Source organism: Solanum pennellii, chromosome 10, assembly GCF_001406875.1.
Source record: "Solanum pennellii chromosome 10, SPENNV200".
Classification (NCBI taxonomy): domain Eukaryota; kingdom Viridiplantae; phylum Streptophyta; class Magnoliopsida; order Solanales; family Solanaceae; genus Solanum; species Solanum pennellii.
In genome coordinates, this window is record NC_028646.1 from 6,556,010 (window position 1) to 6,568,543 (window position 12,534).

The 12,534-nt window shown below is 35.7% G+C and overlaps 1 pseudogene; it reads left to right on the forward strand.

Moving 5' to 3' along the window:
- Nucleotides 1-11,451, forward strand: part of LOC107032689 — a 12,394-nt pseudogene extending 943 nt beyond the window's left edge.
- The last annotated feature ends 1,083 nt before the right edge of the window (nucleotides 11,452-12,534 follow it).

Below are 12,534 nucleotides of genomic sequence, written 5' to 3' on the forward strand. Positions count from 1 at the left end.
TATATATATATATATACATATTTTGAACTCCGTCAATAAAAAATAGAAATAGATGGATCAGTGGCAAGTAAGTTGCACGCCTCCAATTCAAATCCCTGGGACAACATTTATTTATTTTTCTTTTTTAGTTTTAGTTTATTTTTAAAAAAAAAATCAGTGCTGTTTTTCAAGCTTTTTTTACCCTTATTTTAAAACGTGCTAAAAGTGTGGTTTTATGTAACAAACCCGATTTCCTAATATTCACTGGATACAGATTACAACGTATAATACGCACAATAAAGTACTAACATACTAATTACAGATAGATTAACATAGAAGAAGGTAACAAGAAGGGAATGAGATATTAGAACAGAGAAAGAGGATGAGAGGTAACTGAAAGCCAAAGTTTCGACATAATTTTCATTAACTGTTGTTCAAACTCCTGGTCTTCTTTTAACAAAGTGTAAATGGGCCTGGATCCCAAATAAAACTCTATAATAGCCCGTGGGCCCTTACAGGGTCAATTTGGTTCACAATAATACTCCCACCCTCAAAAAGAACCTTGTCCTCAAGGTTCATGTGAGGAAACTTCATTCGACGGCTTGGAGTATTATAATTGCCTTGGCTGCTACAGGTGAAAACCATTAGGAATAATATGATAATTTTGTTGGCAGCTATGTGGATTGCAGAATTAACTCCATCACTCTTGCTTAGCTTTCGAACCTTCATCACTTTGTACAAGATAGCATGGCAAAGATGTATGATAATTTGAGAAGTGTCCAAAAGAGTAAACCACCTAATGATGTCTTTCAAACTTCCATATATCATGACTTTGATCTGAGAAGCGTTACTGGCAGAATCACAAGGAACAAATGACATGTTTGTTGGAAAATTATATATGCACAGCGTAAGCATATTTGGATCTTTACTACTTACATGAATAATAGATAACCGATACCGTTTATGCTAAAACAAATATCATGCTAGAACACATAAACATAATAAAATTTAATTCAAGAATTACCTCTTGAAACGTGAGCGAATACCTTCAATCGAATCCCCAAGATAGATTGACTTTCAAGCGAATCTACAAGATAGTTATGGTCTTCTACAGTGATCCCAAGTCACATCTGAACTCTCCCAATTCTTGGGTGGACAAGTATTGAATAGAAAACTAATCATCTTTTTTTTTCTAGGTTAAGAGAATCCCTATTTATAGAGATTTCTTTCTAATCCAAAAAGGACTAGAAAACCTGGTTTTTCTAGAAGACTAGAAAAACCCATATTATTCTTCCTTTTTGTATAGAAATAAGATTCTGAGTTCTTAAATATGGGCATTATAGGGACCACATAATTAATTACTGAGACTTCCTACTATGGAAATAATTCCAAATAATTAATTTGAATTATTCTTACCATAATAAATTATAAATCATTCCACTAGAAATTCGTAATTGCACTTCTCTATTTCGTAATTCACTATTAAACACTTATGTAATTCCCCATGTTAAGATTTCAGATACTAATCAATAAATTAAATTACTGACGAATTTAACTTAATGATTAATTTCCTTTAGAGCACTACTTAACTTATTTCATGTGTCGGATTCATAAATCCACTTGCAAGATTTGACACAATGAAAACTTATAAATTTCTCAAAAAGGCATATCAATCAATCTCTATAATGAGACATGAATTCAATCAACTAACTTATTATTTCACCAATATATATTATTATCATCCAACTTACCAGGCATATTGACTCATCTCAGAATCTCACTTTTTAATAAATCAATACGACAATTAATATATACAAATTATAATAGTTATATCAGGATTAAGAATATAAGTACATTGAATACTTTAGAGAATATGTTTTTGTCAGTCAGTCTAAACAACTATCTCTAGTCGGTCCCGTTCAATACATACAAAATGTACAAACACAAGAAGTTGGAACTATACAGTTCTCATAATCAGGACAAATTACATATAATCTTGTGCTACAATCGTACCCGATGACATGTCCAATTTCCATCCTAGATTGTGAACCAAAAACTTTATACTTATCAGAACCCATGATTTAATCTTCTGTGTATAAGCTAAAATTCTACACACTAAATCATCTACTATATAAGTAAATAGACACCATAAACGAATATATGATCTATTGAATTTTAAGAAATATTTATTCTCTAATAAATATTATTTCTTAACACATGGTTAATAGTATATATCCCAACAATCTCCCACTTAGACTTTTAACCATCACAATTGTTATAATGTACTATATCCAATTGCATTAATAAAAATATATACCCTAACAATCTCCCACTTAGATATTTTATCTTGAATATTTTTAGAATACTATGTCAAAACACATGATTAATAGTATATACCTTAACAATATTAACTAAAAAGAACCATTGATATAGCTAACAAATTCTGCGATGTCCTCGCTCCATTCGTTTTCAACATCAATTCCTTTTCTATTAATTGATATATGATGCAAATGATACTTTATAACATACTCCAACCCGTCAAAGATAAAATTGTCCATCTTCAAATACCGACGATCAATTTTAGAAGCTCCTTCTTTCCCATGTCTCTCCATTAAAATTAAGCCATAATGTAATATATGGAGCACAACCAAATCTACCCTCTCAATGGCACCCCAAAATGTGTAACCAGTAAGGTGCATAACTTTAAGCTTCACCTTGTATCCATTCCGTAACTTCAATACCTTCCACTCGTGTAATAGATTAGCAAGTACATCAGTTGCAGGCTGCATTTTACTTTTTAAATTTGCAGCGAATAGATGAATATTTATCTTGGAATCAACCTCATCAATTATGACAAGCCCATCAAAGTCGAATTTCGATTCTATTTCAATAGATTTCTCAATTTGGCTAGACAATTCAATAAGAACACCGAGAAAGGTGGCTTTCGAAGTGGTCGTGGCAGCCGAGGTTGACAAGTTTGTACCCGAAGATAGACCACGAAATGATATAACAAACTGTCAAAAGGAAATGCACCACAATCAAGAAACTGACCAGGATTAAAGTGAATATGTCGTGAGATATTCCTTGATTTATGAATTAGACCAATAGCACGCAAGAGTTTAACAACTCTATTGACCGAAATATTTGTTGACTGCCTGGAGTATCTTTCAACAAATTCTTGAAGCATACTCTGTACTTTCTCCTCCATAACATTCTCTCTTGATTTAGACAATAAGAAAGTATAACTATTTCTCCCCTGCCAAGTATCCAGCCAGTTGCAAAAATTTCTCAAGGTTGATATGATAAACTTATCATGATCCAAATCACTCGAGACAACACAAAATACCAAATTATAGATAGCAAGTAAACTTTTTTAGCGGAAATATGAAGTTAAAGAACAAGAAAGAACAACAATATTTAACGTGGTTCGGATCAAAATGATCCGACGTCCACCAAAGAACAACTGCACCAATATTTATTTCACTCTATAAAGGATACAAGTGAAATACTACAAGAGAGAAAACACAAATGCCTTAGAAGGTGAGAAGGCAAGTGAGAGGATGATTTGAAAATGAATTAAGAGCCACCTATTTATAGGAATAAATTCATCATATTGATGTCATCCATGGCATTACTATGTGTAAAAAATGTCAAGGTTAAGAATATGAAACCATTTTATGGTTTGCCTAAATTTTCACCTTCCAAGATACTATCTTTGACTTTTATTTTGTATTAATTATCTTCCTACCAAATATTCATGTTAATTCATCTTCCATTAAGTTTGATTCCATAAGAACCAAACCAACTCTTTCAATATCCACCTTGGTTTGTGTTCCGAGCATGTGTATAAACAACCCCGACCAAAACTTCTAAGCTTACAGGGCAATCCTATTGTAAGAAACAATAAGAATCAAACATTTGTTGAAGATACTAGCTCCACCTAGCAGTTGTTGCCCCAGAGTTGCATCACTTGATGCATATTCCCACCTAGCCCTTGCAATGTGCAAACTTGGCAAGCGGGACTATTTTGGTCAACATGTCTGCAGTGTTATCGTCTGTGATAACCTTCTCAACCTTGATAGATCCCTCTTCTACGACATCTCGAATAAAATGGAATCTGACATCAATGTGTTTGGTGCGCTCATGAAATCTTTGATTTTTAATCAAATGAATAGCACTTTGACTATCAAATCTTAGACTTGGTTCAGGCTGAACCGAATCAATTCTTTCACCAAACCTTTCAACCAGATAACTTCTTTCATTGCCTCCGTTGCTGCCATATATTCTGCCTCTGTTGTAGACAAAGAGACAATAGATTGTAAAGTCGATTTCCAACTAACGGCACTGCCAACGAGAGTAAAGAAGTATCCAATTGTGGACCTCCTTCGATCAAGATCTCCTGCATAGTCAGAATCTACATAACCGAGAATTTAAATACCTTCACTTTTACGGAAGGTTAGTCCAACATCAGGAGCTCCTTTGAGATATCCTAATATCCACTTGAGAGCTTCCCAGTGCCTTTTTCCTGGATTTGCCATGTACCTACTTACCACACTTACAGATTCAGAAATATTTGGACGTGTGCACACCATAGCATACATAATGCTACCAACTGCGCTTGCATAAGGAACATTTGACATATGCTCCACCCCATCCATTGACCGAGACATTGTAACTCTGAGAGCTTGAAATGAGGAGCTAATGGTGTACTTACAGGATTGCTCATACGCATATATTGAATCTCTCAAGAACTTTTTTGATGTACCTCTTTTGAGAAAGATGTACAACACCATTTTCTCTTGAAATGTCCATTCCAAGAATTCTTTTTGCAACTCCCAAATCCTTCATGTCAAATTCCTTGCTCAACAGTTTCTTTAAAATATTCATCTCTATGATGTTGTTAGCAGCAATAAGCATATCATCAACATATATTCTTGTGATACACACAGCTATCAAATGCACTCCTCAAAAATCCATGTGTAGTCATGAATGCACCAAATCTCTTGTACCACTGTCTAGGGGATTGTTTCAAATCATACAAAGACTACTTCAGTTGGCATACATGGTCTTCTTTTCCTTCAGCTAGGAAACCTTCAGGCTGATCCATATAGATTGTCTCTTCTATATCAACATGTAAGAAAGCAGTTTTGACATCAAGCTATTGAAGCTCTAAATCAAATTGTGCAACCAATGCTAATAGCACGCAAATTTAGCTATGATTCACTACTGGAGAGAAGATCTCATTGTAGCCAATTCCCTCATTCTGACTGAAACCCTTTGCAACCAATCTCGCCTTGAACATAGCATCTTACACTTTTGAAATACCTTCTTTCTTTCTGTAGACCCATTTGCATCCAATTGTCCTCATGCCTTTTAACTAAGACCCATGTCTCATTTTTGTGAAGAGACTGCATCTCTTCTATCATGGCTAACTGCCATTGTACAACATCTTTACAAGAAGATGCTTTAACATACGAAGAGGGCTCGAGATCCTTAATCTCTTCTTCTGCAGCTATGAACGCATGTGCAATCAAATTTTCTTACTCTATAAGACGTTTCGGTTTCGGTATCTGTCTTTTGTCCTTTCCCTTTACAATTGTGTATGGTTCATTTGAAGAAAGTTCTTCAAGATCTGCATCTTTTGACTCATCAATTTGAGTCTCTTGACCCCGTTCCTTGGTAAGCTCCATCAGTAGCTCCACCTGCTCGTTATTCTTATTTCTTGATAACTCCATAGAAACTTTACGAGGATCAAGTATAAAGTATTCATCAAAGGTAGCATCTCTACTAACTACAAATTTGAGTAAAGCCAAACACCAAAGTTTGTACCCTTTTACTCCATCTACATACCCTACAAATATGGCCATTTTAGCCCTTGTTTCAAGCTTTCCTTCATTAACATGATAATAAGTTGGACACTCAAATAGTCGCAAGTATGAATAGTTAGAGGGTTCACCTGACCAGACCTCATTCGGAGTCTTAAAGTCAATCACTAATGTTGGAGATCGATTGACAATATGAGAAGCAGTATGAACTGCTTCAGCCCAAAATACTTCGGACATCTAGGCTTGTAAGAGCATACAACGAGCCTTCTCAAGAAGAGCTCTGGTCATTCTCTCGGCAACTCCATTCTATTGTGGTGTGTGTCTGATCGTCTTATCTCTTGTGATCCCATGAACCTTGCAGAAATCATTGAACTCTTCACTACAAAACTCCAAGCCATTGTCTGTGCGAAGATACTTGATTTTTCTCTCAATTTAGTTTTCAACCAAAATCTTCCACTCTTTAAATGCTTCAAAAGCATCACTTTTTGCCTTCAGGAAATGCACCCAAACCTTTCATGAAAAATCATCAATGAATGTGAGAAGATACCTCTTTCCTCCCTTCGATGGAAGCTTAGAGGGACCCCATAAATCTGAATGGATGTAGTATAGCACCCCTCCCGTCTTGTTCTTGCCAGTGCTGAGGCTGACCTTTTTCTGCTTCCATAAGATGCAGTGCTCACAAAATTCAAGTGTGTTGATCTTCTGACCATTCAAAAGGTTGTGGTTGCTCAACATCTCCAATCCTCATTTGCTCATATGTCCTAGTCTCATGTGCCATAATTTTGCCTTGTCATCAACTGCACTGTAGATGTATTTAATGGTGCTTCCCGCAAGTGTGTAAAGTCCATTCTCCAGCTTGGCCTTCAATATGACTAAAGATTCTTTAATCACTTTCATAGTTCCACCTTCACTCATGTACTTATAGCCTTGTTTATCCAAAGTACCCAGGGAAATCAGATTCTTCTTCAGATCAGGAACATGATAGATTTTTGTAATAGTTCTCACGATTCCATCATGGCAGCGAACACGAACTGAACCAACGCCAACTATTTTACAAGTTGCATTATTGCCCATTAATAGAGTTCCTCTGCTTGTTTCATAGCTGTTGAACCAATCTTTTCAAAATGTCATATGCAGAGTACAGCCAGAGTCTAAAACCCATTTGTTGTCATAGACTCCACTATTGCATGATGTTGTTAGTACATAATCATCATCATTATCATGTACTTGCTGAACAATGGATGCACTCACCTTTTCTTTGGACATCGACATAGAAAAATCTCGTTCAAAGTGCCCCTTCTTTTGATATCCCCAACACTCTGCATTCTTTTTTTTCACACGTGACTTTGATCTATACTTTGATTTGCTCATTCCCTGTTCGCTAGTATGACCTCTTACAAAGAGTACACTAGCTTCGTCACTTTTGTCTCCTTCAAAATGCATTTGCACATCACAAGAGTTAAGTGCTTGCCGCACTTGCTCAAGTTTGATAGGTTGTTTACTATAAATCATTGAATTCTCAATATCACGATATTTTTAAGTCAATTAAAATAGCAAGAACATGCAAGCGTCTCCTTGTCCTTTTTAATTCTAGGATTTTGTAAGTCCATCACAAGTTCATTGAACGCATCTAGATGGTCTTGCAACAAAGTACCTGAATCCATCTTAAATGTATGAAGACGTTGTTGTAACAACATCCTTGTTGTCACTGAATGGTCCTAGTAAAGCCCTTCCAGCTTTTCCCATAGCTCTTTGGCCGTCTCTTCGATACTTGTACTCACTTCACAAAGTACGTTAGGTGCAAGGGACAGTTGGATTGCACTCAATGCATCTCCTTCAATCTTTTCCTTGTCAAAATCCGATATCTTATCAGGGTACTTTCCATCAATAGCATGGACTGAACCTTCCCTCCGTAGCAACGCCATTATCTGAATTTTCCAGATATTGAAGTTGTTGCGCCCACTAAATCTATCAATTTCAAACTTCATGGAACTCATCTTTACTTGTTCTTCCTTTTCTACTACAACGTATTTGGAACTACTGGAAAACCAAAGTAATCCTTTTCTGATGTGGAAGTTCAGACTGTGCTGCAACTATAGAGCATATTCAGACAGAACCTTGGCTCTGATACCAATTGTTAATGGCATCGTGAAGTTAAAGAACAAGGAATAACAACAATATTTAACGCTGTTCAGATCAAAATGATCCTACGTCCACCAAAGAACAACTGCACCAATATTTATTTCACTCTATAAAGAATACAAGTGAAATACTACAAGAGAGAGAACACAAATGCCTTAGATGGTGAGAAGGCAAGTGAGCAGATGATTTGAAAATGAAATAAGAGCCACCTATTTATAAGAATAAATTCATCCTATTGATGTCATCCATGACATCACTATGTGTCAAAAATGTCAAGGTTAAGAATATGAAACCATTTTATGGTTTGCCTAAATTTTCACCTACCAAGATACTATCTTTGACTTTTATTTTGTATTAATTATCTTCCTACCAAATATTCATGTTAATTCATATTCCATTTAGTTTGATTCCATAAGAACCAAAACAACTCTTTTAAAACTAGATCCAGGATCAAATGGAAACTCTAAACCAAATTTATCAGGTGGAAAAAATTCAAAATCAAGAGAATCACATCATGACCAAGTTTACTGGTTATACCTCTAGTTATAAGATTGGAATAACTGCAAGTTGAAGGAATTGAAGATATCTTTTTCAAGCATTGAGCAAGCCCCAGAATTTCTTCTTTATCATTCTTGTCTTCACTTTTAGCATCATTTTCACAAGCAGTTGCCTCACCATTAGGAGAGACAAGACATGCCTCAGTAGTATCTCTTATTGTCAACTTACACATCTTCTGGGGATCCTCAACTTCAAGTTGACTAAGCTTACAGGATAAAATAGAATTTGTGTCTGTAAGTCCTATAGACAAGTCATCAAACACCGCGGGCGCATTTGTTTTGTTGTTGCCTTCAGATTGCTCGTCATAACATTGTGACAAAGGTGGGTTGATTGTATCGTTCCATCCTGAATAAACATATGCAATATCCGACGTGACTACATTAGAGTATCCTGACGAGACATCCTCAAAACGACTTTGGTAGTCAATCACGGAGGTTCTTTGCTAATTATTTAGAAAGTGACATCTTTGTGATTTGAGATGCTGTTTACGAAATTGAATCATTGCTTTCGCACTGAAGTGTTTCCAATATGTCAACTGCTTGATCCGAAAAATCCATAGATACTTCTCCAATGCTTCCTCATCGAGATACAATGAGGTGAGAGATAACTTATACTTTTCTGCGATTTCATAGAATTCAAAGTAGTGTTCAGCCTGAAAAAATCCATGCCTCTTGATTATCACCACAGAACCGTCCAAAGTTTATGTATGTGTACTTATGACGAAACATCGGTGGTTCCGGAGACAGATCTCTATTCTCATTCATCGGAACATTGTTTTGGGGCCTAGAAGTTGCAATTTTTCCAACAAACCCCTATAATATTGAACGAATTTTAGACATCTCCTTTGACCACAAATCCTTCCTGGGGTTAATTGAATCATAATGAGTTCGCAATTGGTCCTCCATTATAGACCTCTGGATGAAAGCTCTAATGTAACAAACCTGATTTCCAACACAATCACTGATATATATAATATTCACTTGATACTGATTACAATGTATAATACGCACAATAAAGTACTAACATACTAATTACAGATAGATTAACATAAAAGAAGGTAACAAGAAGGGGATGAGATACTAGAATAGAGAAAGAGGATGAGAGGTAACTGAAAGCCAAAGCTTCGACATAATTTTCATTAACCGTTGTTCGAACTCCTGGTCTTCTTTTAACAAAGTGTAAATGGTTCTGGATCCCAAATAAAACTCTTTAATAGCCCGTGGGCCCTTACAGGGTCAATTTGGTTCACAACATGTTAAACCTAAAAATATTCAAGGGTCCCATTTCCAAAGACTTATTTATACGTTTATACTTTTATTTTTCGAACATCCTAAACGAAAATCGTGAATCCGCCACTGGTTAATAGGATTGACTCAAATCGGGAGTTCAATGATAATGGATGAAATAAAGAAACTTCCATTTTCAGTATTTTTAGAGTTTATTAGATTCTTAAAAAGAACATTTTTTCTTGTGAGCAAACTAATTCTTTTTGCCCCTCCAGTGGATGAAGGTCATTGCATATGATTTTGGAATCAAGCATAATATACTTCGGCGCTTAGCATCCTATAGCTGTAAAATCATTGTTGTTCCTTCGACATGGCCAACATCTGAAACTCTGAAGATGAAATATGATGGAGTTCTTTTCAGCAATGGGCCAGGAGATCCCTCTGCAGTCGAAGCAGTAAAATAACTTATTGGAAAAAATCCTGTTTTTGGCATTTGTATGGGTCACCAGTTGCTTGGTCAAGCATTGGGGGGGTAAGAAATTCAAAAGAGATTTGTTCACCAGGGAGGAAACCATCCAGTTCGAAACCTCCGAAATGGCTGTGGTAAGATCAGTGCCCATGTATGTGCAATAGAAAACTCTAGCTTGATTGCATCTGATCGATTTCCAAGCTTTTTGTACAATTACACCTTAGATCATCAATGTGTTCATCCCTTTGAGTACTACATTTTTTTTTAATTAGAGTTGTTTGCACTTCAGATTTGTAGCATGGATGAACTTAGATAGGAGGTAATGGAGGACACGGATTAGGTAGAAGGTTAATAGGTAAAAGTGCATTGTCTTGCCCGTCCGTCCATTCTAGTAATTGTAGTATCACTCTTGTAGTTTCTTGTCCTTCAATTTTTGTTGCTATCTGGTGTTTCTTGTTACTTTTTTTGGACTGCCTTAGACTGTTATTTTCTTATCCGAGGGTCTATTGGATAAAATATCTCTACCTTTGAGCCTGAGGTAGAGATGAGATTTTCGTACATTCTACCTTTCCCAAATGTCACTTTGTGGAACTACACTGGGTACCTGTGGTATTTTACAATCTTGATGACTTTCCACATGCAGAATCACAACTATGTTGTTGACCCTGAGTCTCTTCCAGAGGGTGTAGATGTGACTCATGTAAATTTAAATGACGGAAGTTGTGCTGGTCTTGCCTCGTCCAAATTGAAGTTGATGTCGCTTCAATACCATCCTGAAGCATCTCCAGGGCCTCATGATTTAGATCCTGGTGAACACATCCTAACTCGATCCTCCTCGTATGGAACAAACCTTGACCACATTTTTAGTGGTTTCCTGTCTTTAGCCATTAAGTGTTAATGAATATTTTTGTCTATTATGCAGATTTGATGAAGACGACAAGCATAATTTTGAGACTAATGGTGTCAGGTAAATTTGGGATTCTGCTATCTTGTTAATCTTCATCAAATAGATTCTGCTATTTTATCAATTAAAGTATTTGTAGCTGGTCTTGTGTTTCATGATAGCTTTCACTTATTTCAGTTTCTATCGGTATTTTTGAGACGAATAGAAAGATAAAAGGGTCGAGTGAATCAAAATTTGGTTGAACATGAATGCAGCTATTTGACTCAAAACTGATTGTATCCTTTCTTTATCTGGGTAGTGTTTGGAGAATTTATGCAACTTATGAAGCAAGAAAAAGTGAAGGCATAAGCCACAATTGCGCAGAGTCTAAAGCAAAAACTGGTAAGATATATTTCGAAGGAACCACATTTTGAAAATCAAAATTTTATCGCGGACTTACCATCAACTAGTTAGGGTAATTCGTCGTGTTGTACCTTTTTCTTACCATAATTCAAGTTAGAGCACTATGTCGTGTTGCCCCTCTTCTTTGCAGTTATATATATATATATATATATATATATATATATATGTTGTTGGGAAAACGCAGGCAAACACAAAAATATATATGGTACAAGTTATGAAAATAAAATGGAAGTAGCAACTGATATCACTACAGTAAGGAATTTTATCTTGTGTAGTCACGAATACAATACTTAAAGTGACTACTATATAGTCAAAAGGAACAATACCCTTTTGGTTTCCAACTTACTAAAATATCACTCACACTCTATTTTTCTTCACAAACGATTTTTCTTGTATATTCTATGGAATATCTCGCTTTGCTCTCAAATTGATTTTTATACTCTAACTTGGTGTTTTCTACAAATGAGCAAGAATGCTCTATTTATAGAAGGAGAAATTCATGCTTATGTCACTAATGACATAAGTAAATATAGCAAAGTCAAAAAAGGATTGCAAATCTTACCAATTTGCCAACCACCAAATCTTTTATTTTTAACTCTAATTTCTAGTCCTTTTTAATAATTACTTGTAGCAATTGAATAGCAAATGTTGACCAAAATATGAGATGGACTCAACAAATCTCCCCCTCCAGTCTCATTCAGTGAAAGGAGGTATCTTCTATAGATAGAGCTCATACCTACAACTTGTTTGCATAACACGAACTTGTCTTTCGGTATCGACTTGGTCAGCATATCTACAGGATTTTCACTTGTGTGGATCTTTTTGACGTGAAATGATTCACTCTCCACTTCCTCACAAATCCAATGATATCTGACATCGATGTGTTCTGTTCTTGCATGGTACATGGAGTTCTTACTCAAGTCTATTGCACTTTGGTTGTCACAATAGACAATTTACTCCATCTGATTCAAACCAAGCTCTTGAAGAAATCGCTTTAGCCATATCATCTCCTCGCCGGCTTCAGTAGCC